The sequence below is a fragment of the Pelodiscus sinensis genome, chromosome 1 (assembly GCF_052426305.1).
Source record: "Pelodiscus sinensis isolate ZL-2025 chromosome 1, ASM5242630v1, whole genome shotgun sequence".
Taxonomy (NCBI): domain Eukaryota; kingdom Metazoa; phylum Chordata; order Testudines; family Trionychidae; genus Pelodiscus; species Pelodiscus sinensis.
Window position 1 is genome coordinate 347709858 of NC_143052.1, and position 22055 is coordinate 347731912.

At 51.0% G+C, this 22055-nt stretch overlaps 1 protein-coding gene across 6 annotated transcripts in view; it reads right to left on the reverse strand.

Annotated features, from left to right (window-relative positions):
* Nucleotides 1-21763, reverse strand: part of ARAP1 (ArfGAP with RhoGAP domain, ankyrin repeat and PH domain 1) — a 213665-nt gene extending 191902 nt beyond the window's left edge. For 4 of the 6 annotated variants that reach the window (XR_016348579.1, XR_016348578.1, XR_012900821.2 and 1 more), the window contains exon 1: nucleotides 21644-21756. The gene's annotated coding sequence lies outside the window, so the exon portion shown is untranslated. Of the gene's footprint in view, nucleotides 1-21643 lie in introns of all 6 variants that reach the window. The other 2 variants (XR_012900822.2, XM_089775808.1) reach the window with 2 other exon arrangements.
* Nucleotides 21764-22055: the final 292 nt, after the last annotated feature.

Sequence of the window (22055 nt, forward strand, 5' to 3'; positions counted from 1 at the left end):
CCCATTTTTAACGCCACCCCAGTTCAGTGCCGCTTGTAAGTTCATGCTCCACCTGCTTTGCGGAGTAGGAATGCGCTGACTCAGGCCCTGGACTAATTAATTGTGTGGCTGTCAGACAGCCAAGAAGCAATCTGGTTTGATTAACAGATGCAGAATGGGGCTGAAAGAGGACTCTGATACACAGTGAGCTCAGAGGGCACATCCGACCGTGGGGGGGGGGGGAGTCACCTGGATTCCCTGTGAGTTCTAAGTTGGCAAACATCTAGTCAACAAGTCATCAACAGCATGGTAAGGAAGAAAGACCTACTGAAATGCCTCTCCCTTCTTTCCCCCGCACAGCAGACACCCAGGGCGGCCGTTGCTGAATTTTGCACTGACTCACCGACATCACAGAGAAGCTGCAGTTTGCCAGAGGCTGTGACCAAATGTTCACAGTTCGTTCAGGGAGGAAAAAGCCTTCTGCCCGCCACAACTTGGGGGGAGATAAGAACGTGACTAAGGCAGAGAGCGAGGCCAGGGAGCAGACAAAAAGAACAGGAAGAGAATTCTGTCCATCACTGGTCTCTATACACCAGGGGTGGGGAACTTTTTTTGGGTCAGGGGGCCGCTGACCCACTGAAAAAATCAGTCGGGGGCCGCATACAAGTGAAAAGCAAAGTGAGAAGCTCCTGACGGAAAGGAAAAGGACACTCCCCACATTCCCCCTTGCACACTAGAGATACGAGGGCCGAGGCTAGTAGATTTTGTGTGCTTCAGCCCTGGGGGTGGATGGCAAGGGCTTGAAGCACACAAAATGTGGGGGGATCCCTGAGCCTCAGGGACCAGATCCTGGCAAGCTGGGGGGCCACATCTGGCTCCCGAGCCTGAGATTTCCCTACCCCTGCTATAGAACACCAGACAATGGAGTATTTATGTGCTGATTCTTTAGGGGATTAAACCCTCTATACTGAATTGTCAAGAAGAATAACCTTGAATATCTACAGGCTAAGATCTCTAAGCTTTGGTAATCACACTTACAGGGCGGACTTACTATTGCCTAAGAAAACCTTGTATTTATGTAGGACTTAAAGGATCTTTTCAGTTACCTAGAGGAATCTCTCGTGCCACTAAAACACAGCCACCTCTGGGGCGGCACACAGCATCTGTTTAACAGCACACAGCAACCCTACACAAGTCAGTACGAAAGGGCCGAACAATACCCTTTTTGTATTGGTCGATCGAAATTATAGGGGGGGGGGAGATTTCATCATTAGCTGTTATTTGGATCCCGCAGTGAATATGGCGCTTTGTCTTATTTTTAGGTCCATAATACAGCAGCCCAGAAGTGCCTACAATCTAGCGTGGGGGCGGAGATCTCTTCGCCCCAGTTCAGAGATGATCAGGACACCAGAGAAAATGCTTCCACTCTTTTAAAAAAAGAAAAGAAAATGAACCTGTGATATTATCAGGATCCCACCACCATATTCACACTGCTACCCTACTGAGTCATAGGGCCTAGCACCAGCTAGTGAGTCATCCGCACCACTTCCTGTAGCTGGTGGGTTCTCTAGGGAGGTCTCCTGCCCCAGCAAACGCTGACCGTCTTGGCTTGTGATACACGACCAGCCTCAGCTCTGCGGTGGGGGGGCCAGGAGAAGCAGGACTGGATATTTCAGCTGCTGTAGCCACACTCTCGCTGTATGCCCCAACGGCTAGCTCCGGGGAGGAAAACACATCACCTTCCGCTCTCAAATTGGCCATGTTGCCCTACCATGGGAGGCCACTGTGTGCAAAAGGCCAGGCCCCGCTCAGAACCAAAGCCAACTGGGCAAAGGGCTCCCTGCCTTTGGCATAGAGAAGCAGACAGAGCTGGAAGAGTGCAGCCAAAAGGCTGGACAAGACTTCCCAGCCGTCTCTTACACAGGTGGGCCTGTCCCCACTGTCTTGAGTGGAGATGTGGAAGGAGGACCGTGGTGGGGCAATTGCCCCACATTGGCCAGGAAAAAGTTAAAGAGGGGTGGAGGGAGCCTGCACAGAGCCTTGGCCAATCAGAGAGGGGCTTTTAAGGAGCCAACCTGAGGGCGGCTTGCTGAGGCAGCCCACTATATAAGGAGCTGCTTGGCTAGTCATGAACAGTTGGGTCCTGACCAGGGAGGGTACAGGACTAGTTCCTTGAGAAGCACTGTCTAGTGGTGTCAGGCAGGCGAAGAGGAGAAAGAGACAAAGTTTCTAGCCCAGGCAGTCAGCAACCTTTTCAAACCAAACAGCATCAAAATTCAGAAGAAGTGGTCAGCAAAGAGCTGTATAAGAATGCTCATTTGCGTGACTGAAAATATACAATGTAATATTATTGATAATTGGCATGATTAATAACAGTATAAATGAAACATTGTACTCACAGGCTGTGTCTACACTGGACCCCTTTTCCGGAAAAGGCATGCAGATGAGACAAGTCGGAATTGCAAATGCAGTGGGGATTTAAATTTTCCCCACTCCATTTGCATGAACATGGCTGCCGCTTTTTTCCGGCTTGGGGCTTTGCCAGAAAAAAGCGCCAGTCTAGACGGGGATCTTTTGGAAAATAAAGCCTTTTCCGAAAGGTCCCTTATTCCTGATTTTAAGAGGGGAAAATTTAAATCCCCGCTGCATTTGCAATTCCAACTTGTCTCATCTGCATCCCTTTTCCGGAAAAGGGGTCCAGTGTAGACACAGCCACAGACTTTATTTATTGGGACTTCTGCTGCTGCATCTTTCTGCACAGTTCTTTCAAGTTTACATCCTAACTGGTCAAATCCTGCTTCATGCACACATTCAGGCTGCCTTCTGTCAATCTTACGTTGGGGGGCTGGTGAGGTGGGGGTGCAGGAGTCTGGGTTGGGATCTGCAAGGGGCTCAGGGCAGGAGACTGGGTGTATGATGGACTCAGGGCACAAGGCTGGGGTATGCGGAGGTGCAGGAGTGGTATGGCAGCGGACTGGGGATGTGGGGGTGCAGGAGTCCGGAGGTGTGGGGGCATGAGGAGCTCAGGGAAGGCAGTTCAGGTGTATGATAAGCTCAGGGTTGGTGTGTGTGAGGGGGTGCAGGAGTGTTATGATGCTGCAGCCAGATGGGGGCTGGGCCCAAACTGGGGGCTTGTTGCCCAGACTTCATTTATAAAGAAAGTAAAATATGATGTCCAACACAATAGGTTTCAGCGTTGTCTTTATTTATGGCAGGGGTGGGGAACCTTTTTTGGCTGGGGGCTACTGACCCACAGAAAAATCAGTTGGGGACCCCACAAGTAAGAAGACAAAAAAAACCCTCCAAAAACTTCCAACCCTCACTGATGTGGCCCCCAACTGAAACCTCACGACCCTGGTGCTCCAGCCCCATAGTGGGGGGAGGGGCAGGGAGGACTGAGGGTCAAGGCCTCAGGCCAGTTTTACTCTTCTGGGGTTCCAGGGTTAGTAGATTTTGTGGGTCCCCCTAGCCTCTGGGTTGGGGCCAAAAATGAGGTGTTAAGTCTGGCCAGGGGCAGGAAGACCAAGGACAGAGTAGGCCCACTGGTCAGTGAGGAGGAAGAAACAGTAACAGGAAACTTGGAAATGGCAGAGATGCTTAATGACTTCTTTGTTTCGGTCTTCACCGAGAAGTCTGAAGGAACGCCTAACATAGTGAATGCTAGTGGGAAGGGGGGAGGTTTAGAAGATTAAATAAAAAAAGAACAAGTTAAAAATCACCTAGAAAAGTTAGATGCCTGCAAGTCACCAGGGCCTGATGAAATGCATCCTATAATACATCATGTCAAACCAATCTGATAGCTTTCTTTGATAGGATAACGAGTCTTGTGGATAAGGGAGAAGCGGTGGATGTGGTATACCTAGACTTTAATAAGGCGTTTGATATGGTCTCGCATGATATTCTTATCAATAAACTAGGCACATACAACTTAGATGGGGTTACTATAAGGTGGGTGCATAAGTGGCTGGATAATAGTTCACAATCCTGCTGGAAAGGCATAACAAGTGGGGTTCCGCAGGGGTCTGTTTTGGGACCGGCTCTGTTCAATATCTTCATCAACAATTTAGATATTGGCATAGAAAGTACGCTTATTGAGTTTGCAGATAATACCAAGCTGGGAAGGGTTGTGACTGCTCTGGAGGATAGAGTCACAATTCAAAATGATCTGGACAAATTGGAGAAATGATCTGAGGTAAACAGGATGAAGTTTAATAAAAACAAACGTAAAGTGCTCCACTTAGGAAGGAACAATCAGTTTCACACATACAGAATGGGAAGCGACTGTCTAGGAAGAAGTATGGCAGAAAGGGATCTCGGGGTTATAGTGGATCACAAGCTGAATATGAGTCAGCAGTGTGATGATGCTGCAAAAAAAGCAAACATGATTCTGGGATGCATTAAAAAGTGTGTTGTGAGCAAGACATGAGAAGTCATTCTTCCGCTCTACTCTGTGCTGGTTAGGCCTCAGTTGGAGTACTGTGTTCAGTTCTGAGCACGGCATTTCAAGAAAGATGTGGAGAAATTGGAGAGGGTCCAGAGAAGAGCAACAAGAATGATTAAAGGTTTAGAGAACATGACCTATGAAGGAAGGCTGAAAGAATTGGGTTTGTTTAGTTTAGAAAAGAGAAGACTAAGGGGGGACATGTTAGCCATTTTCAGGTATCTAAAAGGGTGTCATAAGGAGGAAGGAGAAAACTTGTGCATCTTGGCCTCTGAGGATAGAAGAAGAAGCAATGGGCTTAAACTGCAGCAAGGGAGGTTTAGGTTGGACATTAGGAAAAAGTTCCTAACTGTCAGGGTGGTTAAACACTGGAATAAATTGCCCAGGGAGGTTGTGGAATCCCCATCTCTGGAGATATTTAAGAGAAGGTTAGATAAATGTCTATCAGGGATGGTCTAGACCTGTGGTCCCCAACCTTTAGAGGCTGCTGGGCGCCAGGGGGCGTGGCCATTCGCCTGCTGGGTGCCAGATGGCGGGGACACATGCACGCCCGGGGGGGCCCCCCCATAGCTGCGTGCTCGGGGCCGGCTCCGGCATAGCGCATGCACCATTTGCCCAGGGCCAGGCCAGCCCCGAGCACTTGGCGGGCGCACACAAATGGCCCCGCGGGCACCGTGTTGGGGACCACTGGTCTAGACAGTATTTGGTCCTGCCATGAGGGCAAGGGACTGGACTCAATGACCTCTCGAGGTCCCTTCCAGTCCTAGTATTCTATGGTTCTATGCGGGACAGGGCTGCCAGTGAATGGGATAGGGATGGGAGTGCAGGATCTGAGTGGGAGGTAGTGGGTAGGAGGGGGTGAGGTCTGGCCAGGGGACAAGCTGCCTGGCCAGGGGGCAGGAGAGGGCTGGGGGCTGGTTGCCTGGCCTGGGAGCAGAGGGTGGGGGGGATTTTGGCCAGGGGGCAGAGGGTTCCTAGCTAGGGGGCACAGGGGATTTTGGCCAGGGGGCAGAGGGGATTTTGGCCAGGGGCCTAGGAGCAGGGGGTATCTGGCCTGGGGGCAGGGGGGGATGTTGGCCAGGGGGAAAGGGGGTGTTGGCCTCGGGGCAAGGGGGATGTTGGCCAGGGAGCACAGGGTGTCTGGCCAGGGGCAGAGGGTAAAGGGTGTCTGAGCAGAGGGTAGGGGAAGCATTCTTCCGTGGCCGAGAGGAGAACCCGCCCCTGCCCGGTGCTGGTTGGCCAACAGGCGGGGCAGGACACACCTCTCCCAACAGTCGCAACAAGAGCGGTGTTCTCCAGTCAGGGTAAGCTCAAGAGTGTCTCTCTCTCACCAACAGGAGTTGGTCCGATAAAAGATATCACCTCACCTGCCTTGTCTGTCTAATATCCTGGGACCAACCCAGCAACAGCAGGTCAGCTTCTACCACCTGTGGATCCTGTAAGGCTGGGTGTGTCAGCGCACCTCTAAACACATGAGGGCAAGAACACGCTGGCTGCAAACACTGCGCAGGAAGGAACCTAAGCCCCCACCGGGACGAAAGCCCTGCCAAGAAAAGTGAGGTTAAGAGAAGGCAACACACCACTAGATCAGCCTCATCTCAGGGAAAGCATCATTCTTAACCCGCTGCACAGAGTAAACAAACAGGGGCACCTCATGTAGAGATGCAAGTTCATCTCTGAGCTCCCTTCTCTTGCCATGTCTACATACCACCTGCCTAGAGGTCCCACCAACCAAGTTCATAAACCCCTTCACTAGGCCCTGTACAGACACAGCAGCTAAAAGCTTAGGCTATGTCTAGACTGCAAGCCTCTTTCGAAAGAGGCTTTTTCAAAAGCATCTTTCGAAAGAGAGCATCTAGACTGCACGCGGAACTTTCGAAAAAGCAAGCCGCTTTTTCGAAAGAAAGCAGCAAGTGAGTCTGGATGCTCTTTTTCTAAAAAGCCCTGTTTGCTTTCAAGAACGCCTTTTTTCGAAAGAGCACTTTCGAAAAAAGGCGTTCTTCCTTGTGAAATGAGGTTTACCGCCGTCGAAAGAAAAGCCGCGTTCTTTCGATTTAATTTCGAAAGAACGCGGCTGCAGTCTAGACGCAGGTGAAGTTTTTTCGAAAAAAGGCTACTTTTTTCGAAAAAACCCCTGAGTCTGGACACAGCCTTACTGTGCAAGCAGACAAGACAGGGTGGGAGAAGAGGAATTTGGGGAAAGAGCGACCGATACGATTCCAGGCATGGAAAACCTGCCCCATGGTGAAAGTCTTAAGAAGCGCCATCCATTCTGCTCCCCGAGATGAAAGGTGACTTGATCCCAACCTAAAAGGAGAAGAGTCCAAGGGTTCCAGCCTACGCAGCTCCCAGGCCGCTGGACAAGGAAACTAGGAGTCGCAGACCCCAGGAATTCCCTTGCCCAGAGAGTTTCGAAATGTGAGGGTTTCATTCCAAGTCGGAACAAACCCAAGAGAGTAGTTATTAATGGTTCACTATCCTGCTGGAAGGGCAGAACAAGTGGGGTTCCGCAGGGGTCTGTTTTGGGACCGGTTCTGTTCAATATCTTCATCACCGGTTTAGAGGATGACATAGAGCAGTGGTCACCAACCAGTCGATCTTGATCTACCAGTTGATCTTGGACCTTCCGACAGGGGATCCTAACTAGTGTGGCCAGGAAGCTCTCAAGCGCTGGCACTTCAGTTGCCCTCACCCCATTGTCGGGCTGCTCCTGCCCTCTGCCTTGAGCTGCCCCCCTGGGAGCCTCCTGCTTGCTGTGCAGGGTGTGGGAGGGAGAAGGGGGGCACTGCTCCTCCGCCCACTTCTGTACCCTATCTCCACACAGAGAGAAGGAGGTGGAGGAAGCGTGGCAATGCAAATCTCTGTCACACTCACACACTGTGTGTGTCTCTGTCATTCTCACAAACACACACTGCCCTTCTCTCATCTCCTGACCCAACACGTATGCGGGTGGTTGTTGTTACTACTTGTACTGCTTGCACAGTGGGGTATTTTGGGGTTTTGACTGGTCTGTGCATTACTTAATTTTCATTTCTCTCTTACGCTTAAATGTAATTCTTTGAGTCGTGAGTTCTAAAAAGCCTAAGCTGTCCGCATGCATGTCGAGTAGCCCTGCTCTTGTTTGTCCAGATCATTTCAAATTATGACCCTATCCTCTAAAAGCACTAGCGACCCCTCCCAGCTTGGTATCACCTGCATATTTAATAAACGTACTCATTTGCAGAGCCGGCTTTAGGCCAATTCCCCCGAATCGGGCCCTGCACCTAAGAGGGGAGCCCTGCACCTAAGAGGGCCCCGCTCCTGGGCATATGGCGCATACGCGGTGCCGCCCCGGGTGCACAGCGCGTGCATGGCCCTGCCCCCACAAATCGGGCCCCGCACTTCCTTAAATCGGCCCTGCTCATTGGAACTAAAAGCCAGCTGGCTTTCAGCTGGGTCAGGAGACGAGGACACTCACTCTTTCTCTCTGTAAGTGGTCTTGGTGCCACTAGATGGGACAGTGAAAGTGTGTGGGTTATAACAGCAGTGCAGGATATGCGGGGAAGATTCTGTCCTTCTTACCGGAGGTAAGTCAGACATTATTCTATTGCTCACATTTTTCACAAGGCATTGATAGGTTATTGGAGTCTCGGGGCCTGATTCGAATCTCATGCCCTCCGTCCCCCGTATCAATCAGGAATAACTCCACCTTGCTCAATAGGGATACACCAGCATTCCCCTCCCTCTAAATATTCCCCATGCTCCTCTGGCACGTGAACCAAGGTGAGCTTTTGCACCTCCCAGTCCAACATGTCGCAGCGTAAATGCAATGCAAGTGAGAGCAGAATCAGGCCAAATTGTGCTTTTCACCAGCGCAAACACAAGTCATTACCCCGACTTCCCCAGAGTTACTCCTGATTCACACCGGCGTGTCCTAGAACAGGGTCTGACCCAGGAAAAGCAAGACGCATGGGACAAACACATCCCTAGCCCAGGATGCAATGAGATCCCATTTGCATACAGCTCTACCCAGCCACTGTCTAATCCGGTGGATTCCTTTACACCGTGTGTTGATGTAGGCTGCTCCCCTCCCCTCACACACACACACACACGTTACCATCATTAAACTCACAATTACACTGATCTCAGAGATGGGCTGGCCAAGCCTCACAGACAATCTCTATAAATAATAGGGGTTATTCATAGCTGTGCGTGCTGCAAGACGCTAATGCAGGCTCAGACTCCAGGACATCTCTTGTGCCCTCTCCCAAAGAAACCTTCTACGGACAAGGCTGCCTCCTCCCCCGATCCCAATCAAAAAGGCTTTCTTGGGTTTCTTATGCTGCTGCTGCAAAGAAGATGCTCACAGGGGGAGGAAAATCCTCGTCTGCTATAAATAAGCCAGGCTCTGACGTCCTAGCGGCTTTTCATAACTGCTCGACTCACAGCCAGTTCTATTTAAATATCACCGACGCTCCAGTTTCCTGCTGCCGAGTGCGCAGAACAGAGCCAGATAATGACAGGCTTGTTTCAGCGGGCCTTTCCCTATCCCCAGAAATGTTCCCTACGAGGCAGTTAGCGGCCGCGGGTGCAGAACAGCGTCACTGGCTCCAACCGCAATCCTTACTCCGTCTCTGGTCCTTCTGTCGCGCTTCCAGGGGTGGGTCACGATCCTGACCTCACGGCAGGCCGTTAGCACTCAGGGCAGAGACCTGCAACTGGCAAATGCAAACTCCCAGTCCCCTTTCACTCCTCAGTCTTTCTGGCCACCCAGACAAACTGGATTGTGTGAGAAAAGGTCACTTACACCAAAAATCACACCACATTCAGGTTGCTTCCAGTCCCAGGGGATCAGTCATTTACCACAAATCAGCTGGTACCCTTGATCTTACACCAAAGCCATTATCTGTAGCCAATCCTGTAATTAACTAGCTAAAGGTTTATTAACTGAGTTACTATCTAACACCTAAGAGTAACACAGCTGCAGTGATCGGTCACTTCAAGGTGTCTTACAGGGCAGACCCATGAGGCAACCCTTCCTGGTCTCTGGCTTCAGTGTTACAATCTCTGGCCCTGTCATAATTCAAACAGACAAAAAGATGGAACATTTCCGCATGGCTTTGTTTCATTTCCTTCATTTAGCTTCCAAATCTGCAAGACAAGCTCCTGCCGCATAGCATTTCCCGGGTGCCACAGGGTTAACGAACCAACACTTTGTCTTGCGGTGTTCCTTGATGGCCCATCTGATTGTGATATGGGGTGGATTCCTGTACCTGAGTTCACAAGCTCAGAGCAAACATTTTCAAAAATCATAAAGCAGAACTTAGCTCTTTTCTTATCACCTGGAATGCCGACATTACAAGCGAGATTAATACCTGCAGCAGCAACTTACCAGCACGCCGAGCCTAAACACTAAACTTGCCCGGGCACTCGTTAATGGATCTCAAAGTCACCATATTACAGCCGCTCCCCGAGTTACGACCACCTCCACCTACGACCATCCGCACGTACAACCAAAGCGACCGTAAATGCAGATCCAAGTTACGAACGGCGATCTGCGCTTACGAACAGCGCAGTCGCCATGTAACTCTATGGGATCCGAGTTACTTACACTTCGAGTTACGGACCAACTGTTGGTCCGTAACTTGTTCGTAACTCGGAGAGAGGCTGTATTTCAAACCAATTACAAAAGCCAGCTCGACAGGGAAGCTATAGAACTTAATTTCATTTACAAGTTTGATTCCCACAACAGAAGTCTAAACAAAGAGGTTGGCTGGATGGCCGGTTGCATTCCACATCCTAATGACATAAAAAAACAAAGAGTACTTAGGGTGGGTAAAACCAAAAAAGCAGACATGTAGCACTTTAAAGACTTACAAGATGGTTTATTAGGTGTTGACCTTTTGGAGCAGACCCACTTCTTCCAATCATATTCTGGAAGTGAATTGGCAGTTTTCAGGTATCTAAATGGGTGTCATAAGGAGGAGGGAGAAAACTTGTTCATCTTGGCCTTTGAGAATGGAACAAGAAGCAATGGGCATAAACTGCAGCAAGGGAGTTTTAGGTTGGACATTAGGAAAGGTTCCTACCTGTCAGGGTGGTTAAACACTGGAATAAATTGCCGAGGGAGGTTGTGGAATCTCCATCTCTGGAGATATTTAAGAGTAGGTTAGACAGGCATCTATCAGGGATGGTCTAGACAGTACTGGGTCCTGTGGTGAGGGCAGGAAACTGGACTCGATGACCTCGCGAGGTCCCTTCCGGTCCTAGTATTCTATGATTCTATGATAGAGCAGGGGGCTGGACTTGATGACCTTCAGAGGTCTCTTTCAGTTCTAGAAATGTAGCCGTGTTAGTCTGGGGTAGTTGAAGCAAAATGCAGGACAATGTAGCACTTTAAAGACTAACAAGATGGTTTATTAGATGATGAGCTTTCGTGGGCCAGACCCACTTCCTCAGATCAAATAGTGGAAGAAAATTGTCACAACCATATATACCAAAGCATACAATAAAAAAAATGAACAGATATGAAAAGGACAAATCACATTGCAGAACAGGAGGGGGATGCGGGGGGGGGGGAGGAAGGAAGGTAAGTGTCTGTGAATTTCTGATATTAGAGGTAGGGAGAGTGGGATGTTTGTGAGTTAATGGTATTAGTTAATGGTTAATGGTTAACTCACAAACATCCCACTCTCCCTACCTCTAATATCATCAATTCACAGACACTTACCTTCCTTCCTTCCCCCCCCCCCCCGCATCCCCTCCTGTTCTGCAATGTGATTTGTCCTTTTCATATCTGTTCATTTTTTTTAATTGTATCCTTTGTATATATGGTTGTGACTACTTTCTTCCACTATTTGATCTGAGGAAGTGGTTCTGGCCCACGAAAGCTCATCATCTAATAAACCATCTTGTTAGTCTTTAAAGTGCTACATAGTCCTGCATTTTTCTTTCAGTTCTATGATTCTATGATTATATAAAAGAGGGAGACAATGAAAAAAGTAAGCAAATAAACTAATGAATCAGCTACATAAAACAGAAGGTGGGGGTGAGGGGACAAGGAAGAGATAACTAAGTATTCTTTTCAGCTTAATTTAGCATGGACACTCTAATTGACAATTTCTTTCCCCTTTTTTTCTTCTTTCCCCTCCCCCATCTCCTCTCTGTGCTATTCATTTGAAAATTGGACCCCTTAATCTCCATTCATCTGAGGAAGTGGGTTGTGCCCATGAAAGCTCATGATACCACCTACATTTTTGTTAGTCTCTGAGGTGCTGCAAGACGATTTGTTGTTTAAGTTTTTCCAGTTACTGACTAACTCAGCTTCCCCTCTGAAACTTCGAAACACTAAATACGTTCTTACAGGGAAACTGGCCTGGTCTCCAGCTAGCAGTGAGTCTGGGACTACAGTGCCATTAATTAGCTACACGCCACCCATCTTTCTGGTGCCTGCAGCCGTTTGAAATGACAATGACAAGGTCAAATGACATCCCTGAGAGACAAGTGATTACAGCAATAAATCCCCTGCTGAAGACACAGCACGGTATCCCGAGGGCATGTCACCAATACTCCTGGTGGCCCAGGGGACAAAGGTCAATGATCAAATAAAACTCAGCTGTGGCCCCTTTTGTATGGTTTGCGGCCTGAGTTTAGAACGGATTTGTGTTAGCCCAGAGATCTTCCTCGGTTTTCCATCCAAGTGTTGGTAGTGCCAGCGTGGATCAGAGCAACTGGCCCATCTAACCTAGTCTGCTGTCTGTGACTGGCACTGTGTGCTTCAGAACAACACTGCAGTAGAGAGGCAGGCAGTTTTCATCACTCAGTTCATTAGGTGAAATCACACTCCCCTGGCAGACGGTGCCTAAATTCCTTTATTCTCCAACAAAAGCAGTATCCACCCTCTTCCCTATGTCAGATGGCTCAAAATCCTTCCCTCTGCCCTCCTTGAAACCCATAGCCATCAGACAGTTGTAACCGGGGGAAGAATAAAAAAAATGAACGGCAGCACGACACTCTCACAGCATATTCATTCCATAGAACCAACGTGTCCTGTCCACATGATTAAGCAACGACAGTGCAGGTTTTATAGCAAAAGGCAGCTAGGGACCTCTGGCACAGAAAGGGGGTTGAGAAACAAGCTCTATTCTGGTGGTTTCAGGTAGGGTTTCCAGGTGGTTTCAGAAAAAATACCAAACCAAAAAGAAAAAAAAAAAAACATGCCAAGAAAAAGTTTATTGAGCCAAAACAAAAGGACCCCGAGAGTTGGTAAGCAAAAAAAACCACCCTTTAAAAACCATGTGTGAGGTTTTTGGCCCTAACAGGCTGCTGGCGGCTACCTGCCATCTTACCTCCCTGCGTGGAACTGGACAGCTCCCCTGCGGAACCTGGTAATCAGTAGGGTTGCCAGGCTGCCTCCGTAATGAGCCGGACAGCCTGGGATTTTCACCTCCTGGCCGGGAAAAAAATCAGAAAGTACTGGACATTTTAGGTGTCTGGTATTTTCTGAACTTTTTACCGGACAGGAGGTGAAAATACCAAGCTGTCCGGTTCCATACTGGACACCTGGCGACCCTATTTCAGAGAGCCTTCCCTAGCCCCAGAAATGTTCCCTGCGAGGCCACTTTCAAACTTTTTTTCTCATGACCCAGTTGAAGAAAATTGTTGGACCCAGCATTATTTGACTGGAGTGTGAGCTCCTGGGTGGGGCTGAGGGTGAGAGTGGGAGTGTAGGGGGGGGTCTCTGACTTTGGGGGGATCAGGGCTGGAGCAGGAGGGGCTTACCTTGAGCAGGTCCGAGTCAGCAGTTCAGTGGGGGGCTAAGGCAGCTTCCTGCCTCTCCTTGCACCGCAGACCATACTGCGCCCAAAAGCAGTGGGCGGAGCCCTGTGTGCTCTCCCCCTCCCCCCTCCCCCCCCACCAAGGAGCTGGGCCTGCTGCTGGCTGTTTCTGGGGTGCAGCGCAGTATGTGGTGCTAGGCCAGGCAGGGAGCTGCTGTAGTCCCCCTCCCCCCCCCACTGCTCACCTGTTCTCCCTGCAGCAAAGAGACCCAGTCCCATTGCGACCCATAGTTTGAAAACCACCGCTCTATCCCATCCTCCTCCCTTCTGACCAGGGTACCAGGCTCTGACTCATCAGAATTCATAAGACAACAGACCGTCACATTACAAGGGGGAAGAGAGGAAAAGCAAGATAAGCTGGAGGGTGGGGGCAGGAGGGCCAGTTTGAGCTTGTTTTCTGCCTCTTTCCTTCAGCTCTCAGCCCCGGCATTTGTACGCTATCAAGAGCGGCCAATGCTACCCCAAGTACCAGAGGCCACGGCTTTTACAGCCCGTGCAGAGCAGCAGCCGCAGCCTGCTTTTGTTTTCTCAAGTGCATTAGAAAGTGCTGAGTGACTTGCAATTTGTCCTTCCCTGCTTCCTGGCTGGGAATGAGTCCTAATCAATGAGTTCTGGTCCTTGCAGGAAAGACCAGCCAATGGCACCAAAGACTTTGCTGCCTCCTGGGACACCAGGAGCAATCAGGAACAGGGACCAGCTCCCCCAGCCGAACAGCAAGACAGCGCCTCAGCCAGCGGACTTCTCTAGTAAGAAGAGATGCTGAAGAGCCACAGATCAAAGGAACCAGTTTCATTCCAGCACCCTTCACTATAGATCGCGGCACGCTCCAGGCCAAGTCCAGAGGCGACAAATGACACAGGTTGTGTTCACTCGATCTGGGCGCATAGCGTCTGTCTGTGTCCAGAAGCCTCGCCGCAAACCAGTTTTCTCTTCTCTGCCATGAGGGATAACCCAGCCACCAAAGCCCCAGGCTGCTCCCGGGATGGGTGAAGCCAGTACACTAGGTGGAGGAGTATCATTAGATGCAGGGCCATCCTGATCCATATGCAAAACACACAGCGGGGCACCATGGAAATTGGGGCACCAAATTTCACGGGGAGCAGTGCAAGCACGGGCTGGATGACTGAAGAGGAGCATGGGGCAGTCGTCCAGCCGGCAGCTGGAGAGGAGCAGTGGTTTCCCCTTCAAAGGGCTGCTTTTCTCTGGTCCGCAGCGTGGCTGCCCTCTGCTCCTCTCAGTCCTCCAGCCCTCGCTGCCCGCCTGCTGCCCTGAGGCTGCTAATGAGCCTCCCTCCCTGCCCGGATCCAGGGTTGCCAACTCCCCCAGACAAGATGCTGCTGCAGCAAAAGGAGGAAGAGAGAGAGTAGGCAACTCGGTGCCCCCCATGGCTTCTACCCTCACTAGCCTCCCTGTGGCCAGGGATGGGAGCGGTCCTGGGCTGTGTAGGGCACCAGCACTGGTGGGGATGGCCCTGATGAGATGCCATAAATAATAAGGAAAGGGGGAAGGAGGAATATAGGAAACGCCGTGGCTACAGGGAACGTTTTCCCGGGCAAACTGGTTTTCTCGCCGTTCCTCCCCTCAGCTTTGTAAAAAGGCGCCTGTCGGAATCGGCACACAGGGCTGCTGGGGCAGCTTTCGCCTCCCAAGTCTCCCTTAGTGATAGGCATGTTAGCAAGTAGTCGACTACCTGATAAGCTTCTTGGGTAGCTGAGTGGAGTACTTGACTACTTGCTTCCCCCCCCCCCCTTGCTGCCTCTATAAGAGGCAGCAAGGTGGAGGGGGGGACAGGAGCCGGTGCTGGGGGGAGCCAGCTTACAAGCCGGTTCCCTCCAGCACCACCTCCATGGTGCCACCTGGCTCCCCACCCCTCGACGCCTCTATCAGAGGCAGCATGGAAGGGACAGAGCAAGCAGCTCTAGCAACAGTCCCGGCAGGGAGCTGGCTGTGCACAGGGGCTGCTCTTAGGCACCCTGGTACCCCTCCCAGGGCCAGTTATGAATGAATAGGCCTTTATCATACCTCCTCCCTTAGTCATCTTAGCCCAAGTTGAAAAGTCCCAGTCTTCTTAATCTCTTCTCCTATGGAATCCATTCCACACCCATCATCATTTGTGTAGCCCATTTCTGAACCTTTTCCAATGCCAATATATCTTTTTTGCAATGGGGCAACCACCCGAGTGGAGCATTCAAGATGTGGGTGTACCACGGATTTCTATACAGGCAACGGGATATGTTCGGTCTCATTATCTAGTCCTTTCCTAATGATTCCCAACATCCTGTTAGCTCTTTTGACTGCCTCTGCACACGGAGTGGATGTTTTCAGAGAACTAGCCACAAAGACTCTCTTTCTTCAGCAGTAACAGCTCATTTAGACCTCATCATTTTATCCGTGAGGAGCAGGGTCAGAGCCTTTTGGCAAAGGGGGGAGGTATGGCCTGCCTCGGTCCCCCCACCTTCCCAGAAAATGCTGGTGCCACCCCTAAGCCATAGGCAGGCATAGAACAGCGCCACGGGGAATCAGGAACAAACGCCAGCCCAGAGTCATTCAGCCTAGGACTTGGACGCTGTATTTCAGGATGGTCCTGCCCAATTCAGAACACGGGTCACCCTAGCAACCACCCACGTTAACTAACGATGCAGTTTATAAATGAAGAAGTCATGGGATCAGAGGCGCGCAGATGGGAAAACTTTATCAGGTCCCAGCTACTCAGGATAAAACCCATACAAAATATGTAGGGTGAAATCCTGGTTGCATTTTGCCATTGCCTTCCATGATGCCAAGATTCCACCTGTGTCTCCAGGAAACACGGAGAATCTAACAAGCCTGCCAGAAAAGGCAGGTCTGCTCCAAAAAGCTGATGAAGTCAAACGCAAGCAGCCCACAGGAGGGGATAAATGCAGCAGGACCACTTTGAGATCCCAGCAAAGCAGGCTCTGGCTGGCCCAACCTGCTCTCCGGTGCCCAGAATCCAGAGGCTCTAAATAGAAACAAGCCTCCCCCCCCCATCCCAAAACAAACGCACCAAATCCCTTGCTCTCAAAGGCACCTCCAATCCTCTCTGCCTGCAAAACAACATTCCAGGGATCCATCAGCCTGGCCCTACTGTTTCCAGGAGGAAGTTCCACTCCCCAGAGACTTCTCAGCATTCATGTGCAATAGCCGGAATTGCAGACCCTCTAACTTGCACCATGGTGCTCCCTGCGAACAGTCTGGCAATGACATTGCCAGAAAGCATGCAGCAGGACCATGCTAAGGAACCCAGACTGTGCCCTGCCACTAGATGCCACGCTTTCTGCCTTGCTACAGGACTGCCCCTTGTTTCTCCACCATGTCATTTGCTCCTAGGTCTGAAAGGCACAAACAAGGGACTTTCCATAGAGGGTTGCAGTGACAATTCCCGGACAATGCTCCACTGATTCGCACTGCCCTGCCGAGCCCGTCTGAGGCCATCGGAAGACAGGGCTTCCCTTTCTACCATTCACACTACCCAGCAGGCATTAACTTCCCATAAGAAAACCTGCCAGTAAAACTCCTTCTATTTCAAGACCAAGCAATTCCATATGCTTAGCAAGACCTATTACTGTATGAGATGAGTGTCTGAGACCAGAGCCCCACTGCAGCAGGTGCTGTACAAAACCATTTGTAGAAGAGACAGATGCCTTAAGAAATACCAGCCACACCCTCCCCAGGCAAATCTCCAGAGATGAGCCACGCTTATCAGTAAGTGATACTTCCCGTCCTGTTCTGCTACCCACAACAAACAGAAGACTAACCCACCCGATGCCCAGTCACACAGGCGTAGCAAACTCATTGCAGCCTCTCCCAGGGAGAGCTGCTACACCCACAACCCAGTGCCCACGGGCCAGCTCAGATCCCTCTCCACACAGCCTGGAAAGGCAAGCAGCCGGGCATACCGGTACCAGCCAGACGATATCGCTCTGCTGCAGGCTTCACGCCTCTTTTGGCATTTCTGCTTTGTGCAGTGCACACTCGACAGTCAAGCTCCATCACCCTCTCTGCTCACCTAGTGAAGCATTTCTGATTATAACCACCATCATCCCCTCCACACAAACCTACAGAAACATCTGCCTGGGTTTGAATCTCAGCAGCGTGTTCTCTGGCCCAGGCTTGCGGCTCTGGGGAACTGCTTCCTCCTCTTGGTCTGAAATAGTTTCAGTGTCCCAACTTGCCAGGCACCTGCAAGGTCCCTGTACGCACACAGGCCTCTGGAGCCCAGGGGCGAGAAAAGAGGAGTCGTTATGGGACCTGATTTTTGCTTGGTTGTGGCTGTTGTGGAAGAGTGGTAAAAGCACTCAGAATGAAGGAGAGAGAAGAGACAGAGAGTGAGTGAGTGAGTGTGAGTGTGAGTGTGTGTGGTAAAAGCACTCAGAATGAAGGAGAGAGAGACAGAGTGTGTGTGTGTGTGTGTGTGTGTGTGTGTGTGTGTGTGTGTGTGTGTGTGTGTGTGGTAAAAGCACTCAAAATGAAGGAGAGAAGAGAAAGAGAGAGAGAGTGTGAGTGTGTGTGAAAAATTAATAGCAAGAGCTAGGCCTCAATGCCTGCCAACTCACCTCACCTATCTGGGCCTCAGTTCCCCATCTATAAAATGAGGGAAAACAGAACTTTTCAGATCTCCTAGTGCTAAGTGATATCACTATGTTATCACATATCACTATGGTATCACTAGTGCATTTACCGGCACTGCCTGGGTCTTTAAGTTGGGACTCAGGGCAGAGGACCGTGGGGGATGTAGGAGTCCGCATTGAGCAGGGGACTCTGTGTGTGTGTGTGTGTGTCTGTGTAAAAGGGGGTCCATGGGGAGGCAGGGGAGGCCAAAGTGCCTCCCCACCCACTGAGATTCATACCAGGGCTTCTTTCCTCTTTCCATCTCCAGCCTGTTTACACCTGATGCTGCTTTTCCTGTGGAGGCAGAGCAAACCCACTGGGACAGCACAGAGCTGTGTTATAAATGGTTCGCACCCCTGTGTAGGCTCTCAGCGCGAGATGCTGCTGCAGATGCTGGTGCGAGAGAGGTGCAGGACCCAGCTGCCTGAGGAGATTCCCAGGGAAGACACTTTCCTCTCAGAATTCACCGGTACCCATCTCTCGCTGAGGGGCTCCCCTGCTCGAACGACTCAGCGCGACGTGGGATTGGTGGGACACAGAGTAAGTCCGTGGTGTTTCCTGCTCTGCACGGCCATGAAACATCCCAGAGCTCTTTCCACTGGGGATGAGTTTGCTTCAGAACCACTGGCCAAAGTGTCTCTTTTTCCTGTGTGCCCTCCAATCCTGAGGAGGCCACCATTCCTGTCAGGCAGACAGAGCAAAGAGCTCCCCAGCCAGAGTAGGAATGCAGCAAACTGTGCGCTTCCCCTCACTCCCTGATGAAGAGGAACAACTTGCGATGTCCCACTACAATCGGGCAGAGACGCTTCAGCCCCTCTCCCCGCTCTCCCTATACAGGGCACGTGGCGGGATGGGAGGCTGGGGGCTGGGGCAGTCCCAGATGGGGGAAGGGGGGTGCCTCCAACCAGCCTCTTTCACCTGCCTGGTGATTCTGTCTCTTTTCTGCATGGTTTTCTGAGAAGCAAGCCTATTCCAGGCACGTCCCATTGTCCTGGTGCAACCAAACCCTGGCCTTGCTTTGAATCATGAAAAGAGGAAGCAGTGTACTGAATTTGGAGGTCCTAGCTCTTACCATTTAGGAGGAGTTCTTGAACAGACAAAGGCTACATCTAGACTGTACTGCTTTTCCAGGATACCGGACGTATCCCGTAAAAGCAATGCCACGTCCAAGGAACGCAGATGCTTTTCCAAAAAAATTTTTCAAAAAAGCGGATGCGCTCTTTCACCATCCCCATAAACCTCGTCCTATGAGGCATACGGGATGTGTCGAAAGAGCCCTTTTTTCCAAAATGTGGTGCCAAGTAGGTGCACCAAATTTCAGAAAAGCCTCTTTCGAAAGTAAATCGGAAAAAAGGCGTATCGTAAGATATGCGTATCGTACATTGCATATCTTTTTCCAATTTAACTCTGCAGTCTAGACTTAGCCAAACAGTGACAAACTCTCCTAAGGTATGTCTACACTAGCCCCCTAGTTCGAACAATTTGCTTCATTAAATATCCCGCGCTTCATTAGCATGTTCCCAGGCAGTCGCCATTTTGGAAACTGACTAGCCCGGCATAACTGCCCACGTCTACACGCGTCAGTGAAACAGGAGTTTGAAGTAAAGTCCTAACTCGAATTAGTTGTTATTCCTCCTGGAATGAGGTTTAGCGGCTAATTCAAATTAAGGGGTTTATTTCGAAACCCCGTTTCATTGCCGCGTGTAGACGTGGGCAGTGATGCCGGGCTAGTCAATTTCCAAAATGGCGACCACCCGGGAACATGCTAATGAAGCACGGGATATTTAATTTCGGTCACCTTCACTTAGCTTCCCTTGTTCGAACTAGGGGGCTACTACCCCTAGATAGTAGATGGCATAGCTGAACAATTGTGTCATACACCACCTTCCGAAATTAAATAATGTTTCATTATTAATTTAATTTGACTTTTTTTTATTAAGAACTGTGTCTACCACCATGGTCCCCTGGAACAAGAGGCTTGATGCTGGCAAAGGGATGTTCTATTATGCGTGAATTCTATTCCACAAGATTATATATTACTTCACAGTTTGGGCCAGATACAGTTTGGGAAATCCTGCAGTGATGACGGTGGGGTTCTAGATACGTGCCTAGTGCATGCTGCTCTTTGACGCATCAGAGCCTCTATTTCTACAGACAGAGCCAAAGCGTTTGCCCAAAATCCCTCTAAACTCAAGGTGCTCCGCTCACTAAAGGAATAGGAGCGAGCGGGAGGGCGAGGTTCTCTGGCCTGCAATTTGCAGGGAGTCAGACTATTTTCGAGCCTCCAAGTCTATGCGTCTGACCTACACAGAACAGAACAAAACCCAGACCCACCCCATCTTCATACCCTAATCCTAATGTCAGCATCATGGAGGCAGATCCACCTTGCACCCGCTTCAGTGGGGGCGCTGTTCCCAGATGGATCCAGTTTAGGACAGTCTGCATCTAGACCTCTTTCCCTAAGATGAACTAATGCCCTAGGAAAGCTCCGGATGGCACAGAACACAGCAACTCCTCTGCTAAAGAATACAGCTGTTTCTGACCCTGCCACACCAATGCTCACCGCGCCACATGGGCTCCCCATTCCGAACAAGACTCTGTCTTATGCAAAGCCCAGGCCAGGTGAGATCAGCTCTTCCTCTGCAACTCTGACCTTCCCGCAAAGCTCCATTCACCCCACACCCATAAGGGTAGGCTCATAAGAGCAGGAAACTGAACTTTCACAGGATCCGCATCCAAACTGTGGAACTCTCTGCTACAGGACCCAAGAATAAACCCTATAAACAGTTCATCACCAACCACAAAACTCGCCCCTTCACGAGTGAATTCATGCACAGCATCTGCCCTTACACAAATTCACAAGCTGTGCTCCTTAGCCTGGGTGTTTTTGCCCTCCTGCAGGCTGGGAAGGACGGGGGAGTGCACCTGTGTTTATTTCTGTTCTAAAACACTTGGAAGGCACTCAGATGCTGAGGTGAGGAAGGCTGGGGACCTATGAGCAGAGAGGACTGAATTTGCAGGCCAGATTACATCCTCTGTTAACCCTTGGAAGGCAATGCTGCTGCTCAGCCTGCCAGGGCAGAACTTGTTTGCCTCCGCTCAGAACCCTGAATGAATAATCACCAGTTAGGGCCAGATTCACCTTCTGCCTGCCTCAGTTTCCCTGGGTTTAGTCCAGAGTCATAGCAGCGGAAGGGAGACCAGAAGTGGGGCACAAACCCTTTCTGCTCCCTTTACACGTCCAAACCACTGAGCAAACTCCCTGGCCCCTCTGTGGGAAAGCCCTGTTGTGAAACAGGCCTGGAAAGAAAGAAATGGACAAGCGGGCGGGGGGGGGTCAGAACAAGAAATAAGGCCTGATTTGTTCTGGCATAACTCACACCCCAAAGTCTGCTGCTGCTGTTGTTTCGGCGGCCATCCCTGGCTGCTGTTGACTAGGGTCTCCTCTCCAGCCTGCCTGGGGGATTTCGGGTTTCAAGTTTGCTGAGGCGCTGGATGGGGAGAGAGCCCCACGGGGCATGAGGAAGGGGGAGGCTGAGCAAAGCAGGTTGGAAGGGAGGGGGAGGGAAATTCATTCATACAACTCACTGCAAAGCCGCCCCGCAAACAAGCGCTGCCCCTGCAGATTCATCTCCCTGCCTCTCGCTCTCCGAGGCGGCTCGTCCCCCGCCCCAGCCCAGCCTGCAGCGCCGGAGCGGGGGTTGGGGAAAGTTTGCTGGGGGGGGGGGGGGCAGGGAAAAGCAGAGGGAAGGCGCTGAAAGGAGCGAGACCGACTAACCTGCCTCGGCTCCGGCAGCCGGCCGCCGCCTCCTCCTCCTCCCCGGGGGAGGCTCTGTGGCGGCGCAGGGCACCCCGCGGGAGGAGGGGGAAGCCCTTCCCACAGCTAAATAAATCACCTCATTTGCATACGCAGCCCTCCCCCTCCCCCGGGAGCTGCTGCAGCAAAGGGACCTTTGCTCCGCGGTCCCTCCATGGGCCCCGGGGCGGATCCAGACCGGGTCCCGTTCCCACGCAAACCGCTTTCGCCCTCCTGCTTGCTGTGCTTTGCTCCGGCGCTGGGTTCCAGCTTGGCCTTGCTCCTCCTGTCTCTCTGCCCCGTCCCTACACCCAGGGGCGGCCCATCCATAGAGGCGACTAGGGTGCCGAGTTAAATGGGGCACCCAATGGTGGTGCAATATCCTTAAGGGGTT